At 46.9% G+C, this 17345-nt stretch overlaps 1 protein-coding gene across 11 annotated transcripts in view; it reads left to right on the plus strand.

The window, feature by feature from the left end:
* LOC115154336 (autism susceptibility gene 2 protein) overlaps positions 1–17345 on the plus strand; it is a 477023-nt gene that overhangs the window by 134255 nt on the left and 325423 nt on the right. The gene's annotated exons all lie outside the window — the stretch shown is intronic.

The raw sequence follows: 17345 nt of genomic DNA on the forward strand, positions 1-17345 counted from the left end.
CCTGGACGACTTGCCTTAATAGAACAAATCATGAATTTTGCTCTGTATCAGAGAATTCTACAGGAGAATGTCAGGCCATCTGTCTGTGAGCTGAAGCTGAAGCGCAGCTGGGTCATGCAGCAAGACAATGATCCAAAACAAGTCTACATGAAAATGGCTAAAAAGCAACACATTTACATTTTGGAAATGGCTTAGTTAAAGTCTAGACCTAATCCCAATTGAGATGTTGTGGCAGGACTTGAAACAAGCAGTTCGTGCTTGAAAACCCACAAATGTCGCTGAGTTAAAGTAGTTCTGCAAGCAAGAGTGGGCCAAAATTCCCCCACAGGGATGAATTTTGCAGCTAAAGGTGACACAACCAGTTAGAGTGTAAGGGGGAAATTACTTTTTCACACAGGGGCATTGGTTGTTGCATAACTTTGTTAATTAAACCTGAGTTATTTGTAAACTCAGGGTCCCTTTATCTAATATTAGGTTTTTGTTGAATGTCTGATAACATTCAGTATACAAAATATGCGAAAATAGAGAAAATCAGAAATGGTCAAATACTTTTTCACGGTACTGTAGCTCCAGTCAGTGGCATTAAATTGAGTGTAATAATTACGAGAGGAGTATGTGACTTGTTATTCAATGTTACTATGAATGATTATAATTCCCATTATTTGCCTTAGATTAGGAGTTCACAAAGTGTGTCTGGGTTGTGTTGTAGAATCATGATGTTAATGGGTTGATTTGTGTGGTGCTGTTTCTGTTTCTTACTGTCCATTGTGACCAGATTATGCCTCATCTGTTCAAGCTGTCACGCCTGCTCCCTCTATACCCCCCTGGCGTTCGAGGGCGCCAGGCTCCCCAGCATTACGCACTCCTGCCACCATCGTTATGCACACCTGCTTCCCTCGTCATGCGCATCAGCGATCATTTGGACTCACCTGGACTCAATCACCTGTGTTATTTCCTTTCATATATCTGCCTGACGCTGTTCCTGTCTTGTTCCTTGTCTGTTCCTCATTAAATGTTTGACTCCCCGTAGCTGCTTCTCGACTCCAGCGTCAGTCCTTACACAAGCAGGATTTTCCAAGTGCTGTTAAGCTCTTTCTACTCTACTCCGGCGTGTCATGTCGTCTTCAGCGTGGTGTTAAATCCCACTCCCTGGCTGCCGTGCTACACACCACACACACACACACCACACACACACACACACACCACACACACACACACACACACACACACACACACACACACACACACATTAAGTTTAGAGACAAACAGAACCTGCAACAAGAACCTTCCAGACTTCCAAATGTTTTAGGCAAAATAGGCTGCTGTATTGTTTTAAATGTCCCTTCTTTGCATGTACAGTATTTGCATTGTGCACAGAGAAAGATGTGAAACTTTGGGAAGCCCGTCAGTCTGTCATACTGTAGTAAAGGCAGTATGACCTGGTATGATCTGTGATATCAGCCTACTGTCTTGTTCCATCCTGACTGTATCAGTACCAGGTATCTAGTTGGATCCCCAACTAGATTCAGCCTCGGGCAGATTGTTTTCTTGAGCGGATGGTCGGGGGGCCGGAACATAGTTATAAAACATTTGTACACTGCAAATTGACCCCAAATAGATATCAAATTTCACCAAAACAGAATCATTTCAAACCTTGATTACATTGGGATAAGATCACATATGCCTCTCTATTTATGTGTGGGAATACTTGGGAACAAATTGTATAAATTAAAATCCCTTGGAGATGATTTCCTGGTGTTTTACAGTCTTTTATGTCGATCAATGGATATGTGTTTATTTATTTTTTGCTCAGAAAACTTGGGGGGCTAAATAAAATCAACGGCCTGCGGGCTGCCAGTCACAACATCAGCCAGGTACTCTGTCACTGGAGATGTGACCACAGTAAGCTGAGTGGGAATGGACCAGACAGAGAGACAGACAGACAGAAACTAACAGCAGTACAGTACAGGTCTTTGTGCAGAAGGAAAATACTGAGGACAGAGAATGTATTGTTTTATTATGTAGGAATTACATGCTGTACTGTACTGTAGACACGAGATGGCACAATGGTCTCTTTTACTGTTGTTGATCATTAAAGATCAAGTCTGGGCCTCCCGAGTGGCGCAGTGGTCTAAGGCATTGCATCGCAGTGCTAGTTGTGCCACTAAAGATTCTGGGTTTGAGTCCAGGCTCTGTCGCAGCCGGCTGCGACCGGGAGACCCATGGGGCGGTGCACAATTGGCCCAGCGTCGTCCGGGTTATGGGAGGGTTTGGCCGGCAGGGATCTCCTTTTCCCATCGTGCACTAGCGACTCCTGTGGCGGGCCTGGGCACAGTGCACGCTGACATGGTCACCAGGTGTACAGTGTTTCCTCCGACACATTGGTGCGGCTGGCTTCTGGGTTAAGTGGGCATTGTGTCATGAAGCGGTGGGGCTTGGTTGGGTTGTGTTTTGGAGGACGCATGGCTCTCGACCTTCACCTCTCCCGAGTCCGTATGGGAGTTGCAGCGATGAGACAAGACTGTAACTACCAATTGGATACCACGAAATTGAAAAAAAAAAAAGAAAAAGATCAAGTCTGCATTAGGGGAGTCAGCGTCACTGTTTACCCCAGTGCATTTGTTATTGTTTTTGTTTTGTTGTTGAAACGGAGGACTAGTGGAGGAGAGGAGCATCCGACAGTACATATTCTGCTGTTCTATCATAAGTGCAGTGAGATCTGAGAGAAAAGAAAGTGTTCGTTGTGATATCCCAAATGGATGTGGCAGTTTCACCATTTAAGGATTCCAACTTTAAAGGCAGCCAATGCTATTAAGTAGTATTTTTCGGTGTTATTGAAAGTAATATGTCTCTTTTATTGCTGTTATTGCACCAAACAAACACCCTAATTCTGACTGACTATGGTCTTAACCTCTCTCGGGTATGTGGGACGAAATCGTCCCACCTAGTCAACAGCCAGTGGAATCGAGTGGCGCGAAATACAAAAACCTTAAAAATGCTATAACTTCAATTTCTCAAACATATGACTATTTTACACCATTTTAAAGACAAGACTCTCGTTAATCTAACCACATTGTCCGATTTCAAAAAGGCTTTACAGCGAAAGCAAAACATTAGATTATGTTAGGAGAGTACCCAGCCAGAAATAATCACACAGCCATTTTTCAAGCTACCATATATGTCACAAAAACCAAAACCACAGCTAAATGCAGCACTAACCTTTGATGATCTTCATCAGATGTGTCACGGTTGTCGTCGGTGAAGGAGGACCAATACGCAGCAGGTACGTGTATGCTCATCTTGAGAATTTATTAACTTCAAAAAATGAACGTACAAAATAACAAAACAAAAAAAAGAACGAACGAACAACTACAAACAGTCTGGCTAGCATAGGCTCAACACAGAACAATCACCCACAAATACCAAACACAAACACAGCCTACTATATGGAACTCTCAATCAAAGGCAGATAGACAACACCTGCCTTCAACTGAGAGTCCCAACCCCAATTACCCAAACATAGACATACACTCACTAGACTCCACATAGAAATACTTAAACATAAACCAAAACCCGGAATTACTAAATCAACCACCCTTTTAACAAAACACACCACCCTGAACCACATAAAACAAATACCCTCTGCCACGCCCTGACCAAACTACAAAAACAATTAACCTTATACTGGCCAGGACGTGACAGTAACCCCCCCCTTAAAGGTGCTACCCCGGAAGCACCTTAACAAAAAATAACCCCAAGCAACACCAAAATAAAAATTCCCCTTTTCTAAAGGGAGGGTGGCTGCCGTCAACGACGGCACTGTGCTACACCCCCCCCTCCCCAACCCACCTATTTCTGGAGGTGGCTCCGGCTCAGGCTGTTCCAGGCTGTCTGGGCAGTCTGGCAGCTCGGGACAGTCTGGGCAGTCTGGCAGCTCGGGACAGTCTGGGCAGTCTGGCAGCTCGGGACAGTCTGGGCAGTCTGGCAGCTCGGGACAGTCTAGGCAGTCTGGCAGCTCAGGACAGTCTGGGCAGTCTGGCAGCTCAGGACAGTCTGGGCAGTCTGGCAGCTCGGGACAGTCTGGGCAGTCTGGCAGCCCGGGACAGTCTGGGCAGTCTGGCAGCCCGGGACAGTCTGGGCAGTCTGGCAACTCGGGACAGTCTGGGCAGTCTGGTCACTCCGGCAGTTCAGGGCAGTCTGGCCACTCCGGCAGTTCAGGGCAGTCTGGCCACTCCGGCAGTTCAGGGCAGTCTGGCCACTCCGGCAGTTCAGGGCAGTCTGGCCACTCCGGCAGTTCAGCGCAGTCTGGCCACTCCGGCAGTTCAGCGCAGTCTGGCCACTCCGGCAGTTCAGCGCAGTCTGGCCACTCCGGCAGTTCAGCGCAGTCTGGCCACTCCGGCGACTGTTGACTGGCGGGCAGCTCCGACAACTGTTGACTGGCGGGCAGCTCCGACGACTGTTGACTGGCGGGCAGCTCCGACGACTGTTGATTGGCGGGCAGCTCCGACGACTGTTGACTGGCGGGCAGCTCCGACGACTGTTGACTGGCGGACAGCTCCGACGACTGTTGACTGGCGGGCAGCTCCGACGACTGTTGACTGGCGGGCAGCTCCGTCGACTGTTGACTGGTGAGGCTGGGTTTACGCACTTGCAGGCTAGTGCGGGGAGCGGGAACAGGACGAGTCGGACTGGGTTGACGCACTTCCGGGTCCGCACGAGAGACAGGAGCTGGAAACCCAGGGCTATGGAGGCGCACAGCCGGTCTAGATCTTACCTCCTGCACAACCCGCCTTGGCTGGATGGAACTAGTAGCCCTGTACGAGCGGGGTGCTCGTACAGGGCAGACTGGGCTGTGCAGGGGCCTGATGGTAGCCGTGCGTAGAGCGGGAGTTGGGTAGCCTGTTCCTCGGAGGCGTACCGGCGACCAGATGCGCTGCGCAGGCATCCTCCTACCAGGCTGGATGCCCGCTCTAGCACGGCACCTGTGAGGGGCTGGAATAACTCGCACCGGACTGTGCGTGCGTATGGGTGAGATAGTGCGCTTCTCAGCGAAACATAGCGTTCTCCACCCCATACGCTCCTCCATATAACCACGGGTAGCTGGCTTCCGGCTCTTCCTTCGCCTAGCCAAACTACCCATGTGCCCCCCCAAAAAAATGTCTTGGGGGTGCCTCTCGTGCTTCTCCCTCAGCGCGTCCATGGCCTCGTACCTCCGCCTCTCTGCCTTGGCTGCCTCAATTTCCCACTGCGGGCGGCGATACTCCCCAGCCTGGTACCAAGGTCCGGCCCCGTCCAGAACTTCCTCCCAAGTCCACTTCTCCCGCCAGTCCAACTCGAAATCCGTCTGCTCCTTCCTCTGCTGCTTGGTCCAATTTTGGTGGGTGATTCTGTCACGGTTGTCGTCGGTGAAGGAGGACCAATACGCAGCAGGTACGTGTATGCTCATCTTGAGAATTTATTAACTTCAAAAAATGAACGTACAAAATAACAAAACAAAAAAAAGAACGAACGAACAACTACAAACAGTCTGGCTAGCATAGGCTCAACACAGAACAATCACCCACAAATACCAAACACAAACACACCCTACTATATGGAACTCTCAATCAAAGGCAGATAGACAACACCTGCCTTCAACTGAGAGTCCCAACCCCAATTACCCAAACATAGACATACACTCACTAGACTCCACATAGAAATACTTAAACATAAACCAAAACCCGGAATTACTAAATCAACCACCCTTTTAACAAAACACACCACCCTGAACCACATAAAACAAATACCCTCTGCCACGCCCTGACCAAACTACAAAAACAATTAACCTTATACTGGCCAGGACGTGACAAGATGACTCTCCTAGGACATTATGTTATACAATACATGCATGTTTTGTTCAATCAAGTTCATATTTATATCAAAAACCAGCTTTTTACATTAGCATGTGACGTTCAGAACTAGCATACACACCGAAAACTTCCGGTGAATTTACTAAATTACTCTTGATAAACGTTTACAAAATACATAACAATTATTTAAAGAATTATAGATACAGAACTCCTTTATGCATTCGCGGTGTCAGATTTTAAAATAGCTTTTTGGCAAAACCACATTTTGCAATATTCTGAGTAGATTGCTCGGCCATCAAGGCTAGCTAATCAGACACTCGCCAACATCGAGGCTCAGTAAACTCAGAATTAGTAGTAGAAAAATTGGATTACCTTTGCTGTTCTTCGTCAGAATGCACTCCCAGGACTTCTACTTCAACCACAAATGTTGTTTTGGTTCAAAATAATCCATAGTTATGTTCAAATATCCTCCGTTTTGTTCGTGCGTTCAGGTCCCTATCCGAAGGGTGACGCGCGGATGCATGTCGTGACAAAAAAATTCAAAATATTCCATTACCGTACTTAGAAGCATGTCAAACGCTGTTTAAAAACAATTTTTATGCTATTTTTCTCGTAAAATAGCGATAATATTCCAACCGGGCGACGTTGTTTTCGTTCAAAGGCTGAAAGAAAAACATGGCCACTTCTCGGGGCCGCGCATCTCCTGTCTCTGAGCCACCAGCCTGACCACTCACAAACAGCGCTCCTGTACCTAGCCCAGAGACTGCAGAGATCTCATTCCACTTTCTGGCGCCTTCAGAGAGCCTATGGGAGCCTTAGAAATTGTCACGTTACAGCAGAGATGCTGTATTTTTGACAGAGATGCCACAGAAGCACAAGAAATGGTCAGAGAGGGCACTTCCTGTATGGAATCTTCTCAGGTTTTGGCCTGCCATATGAGTTCTGTTATACTCACAGACACCATTCAAACAGTTTTATAAACTTTAGTGTTTTCTATCCAAATCTACCAATTATATGCATATTCTCGTTTCTGGAAAAGAGTAGTAACCAGTTTAAATCGGGTATGTTTTTTATCCGGCCGTGAAAATACTGCCCCCTACCCTAGAGAGGTTAATTTAATGGTTGAGTTTATCAAGCTGTTCAGAGAGACGTTCATTTTGATTAGAGAGTGTAGATGGGAATCCATGAACCCTGATTTGAAAAAGAAGTCGTTATCATGTAGTAAGGCATTTAAAGGGTCAGTGCAGTCAAAAACTCCTGTGATGCTGGTGCTGTGTCTGTCAGCTCATTCTCCTCTCATCAAACATGTCACCTGCACACACTGGGGTCTCAGGGGTCAGGAGAGTAGTTGACAGTTGACGCCCTGTGACCCTCTGCACTGGGGGAAGCCATGTCCAAAATCAGGTTGTGTGTTTGGAGTTTTGATTTGGAGTAAAAGTTATGTTGTGGATGGTAGTATCCTGTATATGTCCTTGTATGCTCATGACCTGCTCATGACCTGCGCTCTGCTCTGCTCTGCTCTGCTCTGCTCTGCTCTTCTCTCTCTCTCTCTCTCTCTCTCCCTCTTTCTCTCTCTCTCTCTCTCTCTCTCTCTCGCTCTCTCTCTCTCTCTCTCTCTCTCTCTCTCTCTCTCTCTCTCTCTCTCTCTCTCTCTCTCTCTCTCTCTCTCAGTGAGGCATGGAGTGATCTGGAGCAGAGCATGCCCACAGAAATGAGTTATTGGTCAGCTAACCTTGCAGTAGACTAACAGTAGAGCTTCAGGGGGGGATGTGTGAGCACTACATTCTGCACACACAGTACAGCATAAATTCAAAGGCCCATAACCACCAGATACGGTACAGTATCAGCTGAGTTTTTGATAGAATTCTTCCAGAAAGACAAGAGTTCATGAAACTTAAGGAACATGTTTGCATCTATAGCTGCACAATACAATGCCCAAGAGAAACAATGTCTAGACAAGCATTCTCACAGACCCAGACACAACCAATACAGACAGGCAGCCAGGAAAGACGTAATAATAGTTTGCAGCATCAAACGATGTCTGGTATTTTTAGGTGGAAATTGGACTGTAAACTCTCTGGAATGTAAGGTATGTGAGTGTTGTCTATGTGGGAGTTAAGTGATGTTTTGGCACCCTCTGCTGCTAGCTGAAGAGAATGCCTGAGTGGAGATTGCCATGCAAGGTGGAGCTGGATTTTCCACAAGGATTCCTTCTAGTGGTGGAACACGCTCATTTCCCTCTCTCCTTCTCTCTGTCGCTGTTTCTCTCTCTCTCTCTCTCTCTCTCTCTCTCTCGCTCTCTTTCTTCCTGTCTCTCTCGCTCTCTCTCTTTCTTCCTTCCTTGCTCTCTCGTTCTCTCTGTAATGCTGCATCTCAGAGCCAATTTGCTGTGCTCTTCCCAGGCGCTGTGCAGCTCCCTGTTGCTAATGATGCTAAAGCTAAAATGAGTGCAGCTTATTAGCTATTATAAACTGGGTGGTTACAGCCCCGAATGCTGATTGGCTGACAGCCATGGTATATCAGACCGTATACCACAGTATGACAAAGCATTAGTTTTTACTGCTCTAATTACGTTGGTAAGCAGCTTATAATAGCAATCAGACACCTCGGGGGTTTGTGGTATATGGCCAATATACCACGGCTAAGGGCTGTATCCAGGCACTCCGCGTTACGTCTTGCTTAAGAACAGCCCTTAGCCGTGGTATACTGGCCATATACCACACTCCCTCAGGCCTTATTGTTTAATGATAACACAATGAACAGAGCTCTCTCTACTCTATATCTCTCTCTCTCTTAAAAAACATGGACTTCTTCAATAAGACAGTAATAATATGCTGCTTTGAAATTAAATAGTTGTTGCCTTTTAACTTGCCCTTTAACTCATTTGGTTTCAAACTGGTGCATGTAGCCCAGGCAGGCCTTGATGATAGCGTCTCAGTCTCTTCTCTCTCCCTGTGTTGACCCGTTTAGGGCAGGTTGAGAAGGCAGTTTTGATGCTTTTCTACTTCTCCTCAGAGACCTGGCTTCCCCTCCAGTCATACAATGCAGATGCTGAAAGACACATGTTGGAAAAACACATGCTGAGCAGCGGGGAGTGTGTGCGGGTGTGTGTTTGTGTGTGTGTGATCTGGGAGCTATTCGAAGCAGGCAGAGTCAGAGGGTATATACAACACTTGCTCTCTTTTCATTCTCCCCCTCAGGTTCTCCTCTCCTCCACACAGACTGCGGGGGCTTCCCCTCCTCCCTCCATCCCTCCCTCTCCTCCTCATACATTCACCCTGTCAATGCTACACACGTACAGGTAACTGCCAAAATAAAGGAAACACTTGAGTAAATGAGGGCTACAAAGTATATTGAAAACAGCTACTTCCACACAGGTGTGGTTCCTGAGTTAATTAAGCAATGAATATCCATCATGCTTAGGGTCATGTATAAAAATGCCCAGTTGCCCATTATTTTGGCTACCCTGACTGGAAGAAGAGATCTCAGTGACTTTGAAAGAGAAGCGTAGGGGGTTCAAAGGGTGTGTGTGTGTTTCAGTCACCAGATCTTAACCAGATCTTAATTGAATGCTTATGGGAGATTCTGGAGTGGCGCTTGAGACAGTGTTTTTCACCACCATCAACAAAACACCAAATTCTGGAATTTCTTTTGGAAGAATGGTGTTGCGTTCCAACCAATAGAGTTCCAGACACTTGCAGAATCCATTCCAAGGGGCATTGTAGCTGTTCTGGCTCGTGGTGGCCCAACGCCCAATTAAGACACTTCATGTTGGTGTTTCCTTTATTTTGGTAGTTAACTGTAGTTCACGAGTTTGATCAATAGCGCTTGGCAACCCTCGCTAGGAGACGACTCGGCCTCCACCAATCTGCTGTAATGTAGTGGCTGTTGCTAAGGAGCCTGGTAATGTGCTGCAGTCTGTATTTTAGACATGATGTTTGAGGGTTTTAATGGTGCTGCTATGCTTCTGCCCACAATAAGAGGCCCCATGTGGGTTGTAGTAATGGCCAACAGAATGGATATGTGTCCTTTTTCTGCCCTAGAATCATGAGTGTTATAACATTAAGGGCATTATGATCTGTGTTAAGCGGATTTATTTATCCATGTCTGGAGAGTGGGTCAGGACAGGTGCCCAACCTGGGGTTCGGGGACTCCTTGGGGTCCACAAGGAGGTCTAGGTGTTCCTCGTTAAGGTATAATTAAAGAATATCCTATTTGATTATCATACCAATATTTCACCCAGCCTGATATTAATAGTTATATTATTGTTGTCATAAAAGTAAATGTGTCAACTCGTATCCCTTGTAAATCTGGGAAAAAAGTGAAGTCATTTATCCTGTTTGATTGTGTGTGAAATGAGAGGTGTAGACGTGCAGTGGGTCACTGGGCTTTAGAGATGTCTGTCTACATGGGCTTTGGTGTGTCATTGCTTCTCAAGGATCCAATTATGATTACCTGGCTTAGATACATTTGCTCAACAGACTATGCTTAATCCCTGGAGATATGTACGTGTTTGCTCCAAGACACACACACACACACACACACACACACACACACACACACACACACACACACACACACACACACACACACACACACACACACACACACACACACACACACACACACACACACACACACACACATATCTTCTTTGTTACCTTAGTCCAGTGTTTTCCAACCCTGGTCCTCCTCCTTTTGTTGGAGCCATGGACAAACACACTCCATTTTCCTACTTTAGGTGCTCCCACTTAAACCACTGGTATCATGTCAACTATCCAAGGTCTGAAATATGGCACTGGCAGAATATGACTCTCGGTTTTCTGACTCTCTCTCTTTCGCGCTCTCTTTCTCTTTGTCTCTCTCTGTCTCCCCCCCCCCCCCCTCCCCCCTTCTCCTGTTGGTAATGATTTGCCTACGGCATGGTCCAGGTCCTCAGTGCACACGCACAGACAGTCTCCTGGCCCGCTACTCCATTAGGCCCTTTCCTCTCCTTTCGTCTCCTCTCCAACCTCGCTCCGCTCCAGCTAACCCTCCCCGTCCTGTCTCTCCACGCCATTGTTCCCCCCCACCTACTCCCCTCGCCTGTGAGCAATTACAGCGAGTTTATCTCTCTTTCCTGCTTTCATCTGATCCCTCTGCTCGCCAAGGCAGCGGTGGATGGAGCAGCAGCTTGGGCCTATGGGTCGGCGGGTTCCCTGTCCCATCCCGGTTCCCAGTGGAGGAGAGGTGTGCGTGCGAATCCGTTTAGGAGGAAGGAGAGCTGGAACATCAGGGTTGGCACCGGCCCCTGCATGAGTCTAAAAGTCATTGGAACGTGGAATTATTCCACCATTGTTTTTTTGTCCTTTCCTCTCCCTCTCCTTATATCTCTCAAATCTTCCCCCCCCCCTGTCCAAGTCTCCTCTTGTGAGAAGGAATGAGTTCCAAATGAGGGGCATGTCACTGATGATGCTCCTCCCCCCCCCCCCTCTCCTGGCTGGGGCTGCTGGGAGGCTGGGGCTGCTGGGAGGCTGGGGCTGCTGGGAGGCTGGGGCTGCTGGGAGGCTGGGGCTGCTGGGAGGCTGGGGCTGCTGGGAGGCTGGGGCTGCTGGGAGGCTGGGGCTGCTGGGAGGCTGGTTGTGCTGGGAGGCTGGGGCTGCTGGGAGGCTGGGGCTGCTGGGAGGCTGGGGCTGCTGGGAGGCTGGAGCTGCTGGGAGGCTGGGGCTGCTGGGAGGCTGGGGCTGCTGGGAGGCTGGGGCTGCTGGGAGGCTGGGGCTGCTGGGAGGCTGGGGCTGCTGGGAGGCTGGTTGTGCTGGGAGGCTGGGGCTGCTGGGAGGCTGGGGCTGCTGGGAGGCTGGGGCTGCTGGGAGGCTGGGGCTGCTGGGAGGCTGGAGCTGCTGGGAGGCTGGGGCTGCTGGGAGGCTGGGGCTGCTGGGAGGCTGGGGCTGCTGGGAGGCTGGGGCTGCTGGGAGGCTGGGGCTGCTGGGAGGCTGGGACTGGGTAATATCTGTCAGTCTGATGGAGCTCAGGGTGGGATCAAATCAAATCACATTTTATTTCTCACATGCGCCGAATACAACAGGTGTAGACCTTACCGTGAAATGCTTACTTACAAGCCAGTAACCAACAATGCAGTTCAAGAAATTAAGAAAATATTTACTAAATTAACTAAAGTAAAAAAGAAAGTCAAAAGTAACACAATAAAATAACAATAATGAGGCTATATAGAGGGGGTACTGGTATAGTCAAATCACCTGTGACTTTCCCCTTAGACCCATTCTAGGGCAGCTTTCATGTCTAAGTGTACCTGTAAGGGTAGTGTAAAGATAGGATACTGATTGTAAGGCTGTAAGGAGCCAACCATCTAAATGTAAGGGTATTATAATGTGATGATGATATGAGGGCTGTTCCTCAGGGGCTGTTCCTTAGCTGTGGTTAGTTGTGTGAAAAGGGGAGAGTGTCTTGCCCACTCACCTAAACATTAATGGGATACATTTTCCCAGAGACTGAGCCAAGCTCTCATCACTTACAGTCCATTTGGCCTCCGCTCCCACCTTAAGGGACCCATACACACACACACACACACACACACACACACACACACACACACACACACACACACACACACACACACACACACACACACACACACACACACACACACACACACACATACATACACAACCACACATACAGTACCAATCAAAAGTTTGGACACACCTACTCATTCCAGGGTTTTTCTTTATTTTTACTATTTTCTACATTGTACAATAACAGTGAAGACATCAAAACTATGAAATAACCCATATGGAATCATGTAGTAACCAAAAAAGTGTTTAACAAATCTATACATATTTTATATTTGAGATTCTTCAAAGAAGCCACCCTTTGCCTTGACGACAGTTTTGCACACTCTTGGCATTCTATCAACCAGCTTCACCTGGAATGCTTTTCCAACAGTCTTGAGGGAGTTCCCACGTATGTTGAGCACTTGTTGGCTGCTTTTTCTTCACTCTGCAGTCCCACTCATCCCAAACCATCTCAATTGGGTTGAGATCGGGTGATTACATATGTGTTATTTCAAAGTTTCGATGTCTTCACTATTATTCTACAATGTAGAAAATAGTAAAAATAAAGAAAAACCCTTGAATGAGTAGGTGTGCCCAACTGACTGGTACTGTACATACACACACACAGACTGGCACAATTACAGAGATTTTCGGTTGTGTAACACTTTCTTCCAGTCACGAAATCTGCTCTCTCAGTGTGAGAGGAAATGGGGAGGCAGGGGAGGCTGTGCCATTACCAGAGGTGTTACTAACTGTTTACATTTACATTTACATTTTAGTCATTTAGCAGACGCTCTTATCCAGAGCGACTTACAGTAGTGATTGCATACATTTCATTTTTTTCCCCCGTACTGTTCTCTGTGAGGGAGGCAGAAGGGCAGGTAGCCTCACGCCATGGCGCTCTGATCTGCTGCCTCTCTGAGAGGAGTCAGGACAGGTCACCATCATCACACAGCCAGGGTGGCACAGCAGAACAGTGCAGAGCAGCCCGGACTGGAGCACAGGGACATGCACTCAGGGTCAGACACAGTCCAGCTAGCGGCATCATGACCTCATGACAGACAGGAGGGCATTGCTTCTATGGTGATAATAAACATCCGGAAACAGAAGATTATAGTCTGTGATTTTCATCCCAACCGGATACTGTTGATTCTGCTCATCAAATCTGCTAACGATATCTTTTTTGTTTTTCCTTCCTGTTTAGCAATGGTTCCAATGTAGTTCCTCCATATTAGTAATGCCCACCTCACCAGCCCTAGTCTGGTTTTACCCAAAAGAGGAAACCTTGTAAAGCTTAATGCTGGTGCTTACAGCAAGTTGTCTTTGCTAGAGCAGACCTGTACCCTAATCCTCTGTATTAGGAGAGAAGAGAGGGGTATAACTGGATTTCCTGAGCGTGCCCTATCTCTGGCTCAGTCCCCTGTCTCCCCCTGTGTTATCTAACCATCAGAGGGGCTGCAGTGCACTAATATCTGTGTGTAGCATGAAGAGCCCTTTGTTCAGCGGGACAAGTAGGAGCCTGGGGAGGGGAAGGAAGGAGAAGAGAGGAAACAGCATAACATCATCCTGTCTGTGCCATGCCCTGCCGTGCCATACCGGGCCACTGCCTCCCGGTGAGTGCAGCTACGTTAAAGACCTCAGTCGGGGAGAGAGAAGGAGAGAAAGAGCGAGAGCAGGGGGCCTGAGACCTCCTTAACATGCACGCTCATGTCACATTACACTCTGTACTCTCACAATGATTCAGGATGATTCCCCTCTTCATCACTGAATCTCTCTCTGTATCGCACTGAACCATCCACAAGCCAGGTAAACCCTGGAGCGGAGGAGAAGAAAGAATCGCCGTGCTTTTGAAGAATTCCCTTATTTCTTACCAACACCCCTCCGTCTTTCTCTCATTCCCCTCCTTTTTTCTCCCCAGCTTGATTATGTAAGGGGCTGTGTTACTTTCAATAGAGTACCTCACCATTAGCCCCCAGAGAGCTTAAACGATTAAAGGAACCACTAAAAACATTTACGGAAGTGAAGGCGACGTTTGTGCATGAGGGACTTTGGGTTGGAGGAGGAGGGGTTTTTCTTCATCTTCTTCCACGGCAGGCAGCAGGTTTAGCAGAACATTGGAGCTAGGGCTCAGGCTTTGTAGAGGAGGACTCTGGAACATCTGGCCTGGTGTAGCTGAGAAAGGAGAGGAGAGAAGGGCTGCTGCGACACTCACCCTCTCTATCCTCCTGTTAGCACGCTCAGTGCGCCAGCTCAGGGTGTAGGGACTGGGGAAGCCTACACATGCGTGCACACATGCACAAACACACGTCCCTCTCTCCACCCAGGAGATTGTTTGCCTCCTGCAGGGAAGCGTCTGTATAGTCAGGCAGGCAGCCTGGGGCCTTCTCTCTCAGCCTTCTAAGCAGCTCGTCTGTATGGCTCCTCTGTTGGGCTCTGTGGGATGAAGGTATTTAACAGGGAACGGATGAGAAAGAAAACTCATAGCATTGAATCACATCATCCTACAAGGTTTAGACTGTTCTCAGAAAGTGGAGCAAGCAGCAGCATTTGCTCATATCATACCCTATCAGGCAGCAGTGCACTGTAGTGTGCAGTGTATTGAGCCATGCATAAACAATGTTCTGTTCTTCCTAGCATAATTCTACTCTATTAAATTCAATTTTAATGATATGATCTTTTTGCATGCTGTGTTTAATTGCTAAGCTAAGATTCCAAAAGCGGCTGTAGATAACCTTTTGATCGTTACAGCAAATTCTCATTATCCTCACACACTAACACAGACTAACACAGACTAACACACACTAACAGACTAACACACACTAACACAGACTAACACAGACTAACACACACTAACAGACTAACACTGATACACTAACAGACTAACACAGACTAGCACACACTACCAGACTAACACAGACTAACACACACTACCAGACTAACACAGACTAACACACACTAACAGACTAACACACACTAACAGACTAACACAGACTAACACACACTACCAGACTAACACAGACTAACACACACTAACAGACTAACACTGACTAACACACACTAACAGACTAACACTGACTAACACACACTAACAGACTAACACTGACTAACACACACTAACAGACTAACACAGACTAACAGACTAACACTGATACACTAACAGACTAACACAGACTAGCACACACTACCAGACTAACACAGACTAACACACACTAACAGACTAACACACACTAGCAGACTAACACACACTAACAGACTAACACACACTAACAGACTAACACAGACTAACACACACTACCAGACTAACAAAGACTAACACACACTAACAGACTAACACTGACTAACACACACTAACAGACTAACACTGACTAACACACACTAACAGACTAACACTGACTAACACACACTAACAGACTAACACAGACTAACAGACTAACACTGATACACTAACAGACTAACACAGACTAGCACACACTACCAGACTAACACAGACTAACACACACTAACAGACTAACACACACTAACAGACTAACACACACTAACAGACTAACACAGACTAACACACACTACCAGACTAACACTGACTAACACACACTAACAGACTAACACTGACTAACACACACTAACAGACTAACACAGACTAACACACACTAACAGACTAACACTGACTAACACACACTAACAGACTAACACAGACTAACACACACTAACAGACTAACACTGATACACTAACAGACTAACACAAACTAACACAGACTAACACACACTACCAGACTAACAGACTAACACACACTAACACAGACTAATACAGACTAACACAGACTAACACACACTAGTACAGACTAACACACACTAATACAGACTAACACAGACTAACACACACTAATACAGACTAACACAGACTAAAAGCACGGTCCATGCTCTTTTTTCTCTTTCTCAATGCCCTGTCTTAGAGTTGTGTACTCTGTGTATTGTGCATCATGCCCTATTCTCTTGCTAAGGCACACCAGCCTGTGGATGGAATGGCTGCTATGTGTTTTTTTGTTCTCTGGTGATTCAAGCACAGTGCTGGCCGCGGGGCGCATAGCCAAGCGTATGCATGTGTCTGTGGGAAGGGAGCGGGTAGGCAGGCAGCGAGGACTGTCACTATGCATTTCAGGCACTGTGGACTCCCTGTACACAAGGAGGAGCCAACACAGCCCGAGGGTCCGGGGGTATACCCTCCTGTGTTTAGAACATCCCCAGTGATGACCTAAGCCCACCTGACAAGAGTTTACTGCGTAGGCCTGGAAACAGAACCCATACCGTATGGTGCTCAACTGTTTTGTTTGTTTGTTTTTGCAGTCTGGTGAAAAAATGTGTCCCTTGAAGAAGAATATGTAAAAAAAAAATGGAGCCTGCAGAGGGTATTGTCCCAAGTGAACCCACATTTTGGGGTCTGAGTGTGCTTATTACTTTATTGTATATAAAACATTGGTAGCCTTTTCTTTACAACATTACAATTTATATTTGGCTTTTATACCTGTGAACTTCAAACAGCTTTCAAATATTGCACTATGTACTCTCTTTCACTGCAATGCCTCCTAGCTTGTCCCGAAAGACTGCCTCTCAGCTTCTCCTTGGATAATAACTAAACTCAAGCTTTTGTTATTATGGTGCATCTCATTAATATTGTTTGTAGATACATACACTATTTCTGTGTAGTGACGGATGGATTGCCTTCCGACAGAGTTGTTACTGTTTCAGGTTGTGTTGCCAAATGTGGATCATTCTCCTGGGATAAAGGACCCTATTATAGCTGGCAAGTACTTCACACCGCTGTCCCAGATGACATAATTATATACACAAGAAGCTGTGTGTGAGTTATGCTAACCTGATGTGCTACTAGGGAGAGTGACAGAAAGTAAACACAGGCAGGGTGGCCCGCTGGCCCAATCTGAGCTGTGTG

The sequence above is a fragment of the Salmo trutta genome, chromosome 19 (genome assembly GCF_901001165.1).
Source record: "Salmo trutta chromosome 19, fSalTru1.1, whole genome shotgun sequence".
Taxonomy (NCBI): Eukaryota; Metazoa; Chordata; class Actinopteri; order Salmoniformes; family Salmonidae; genus Salmo; species Salmo trutta.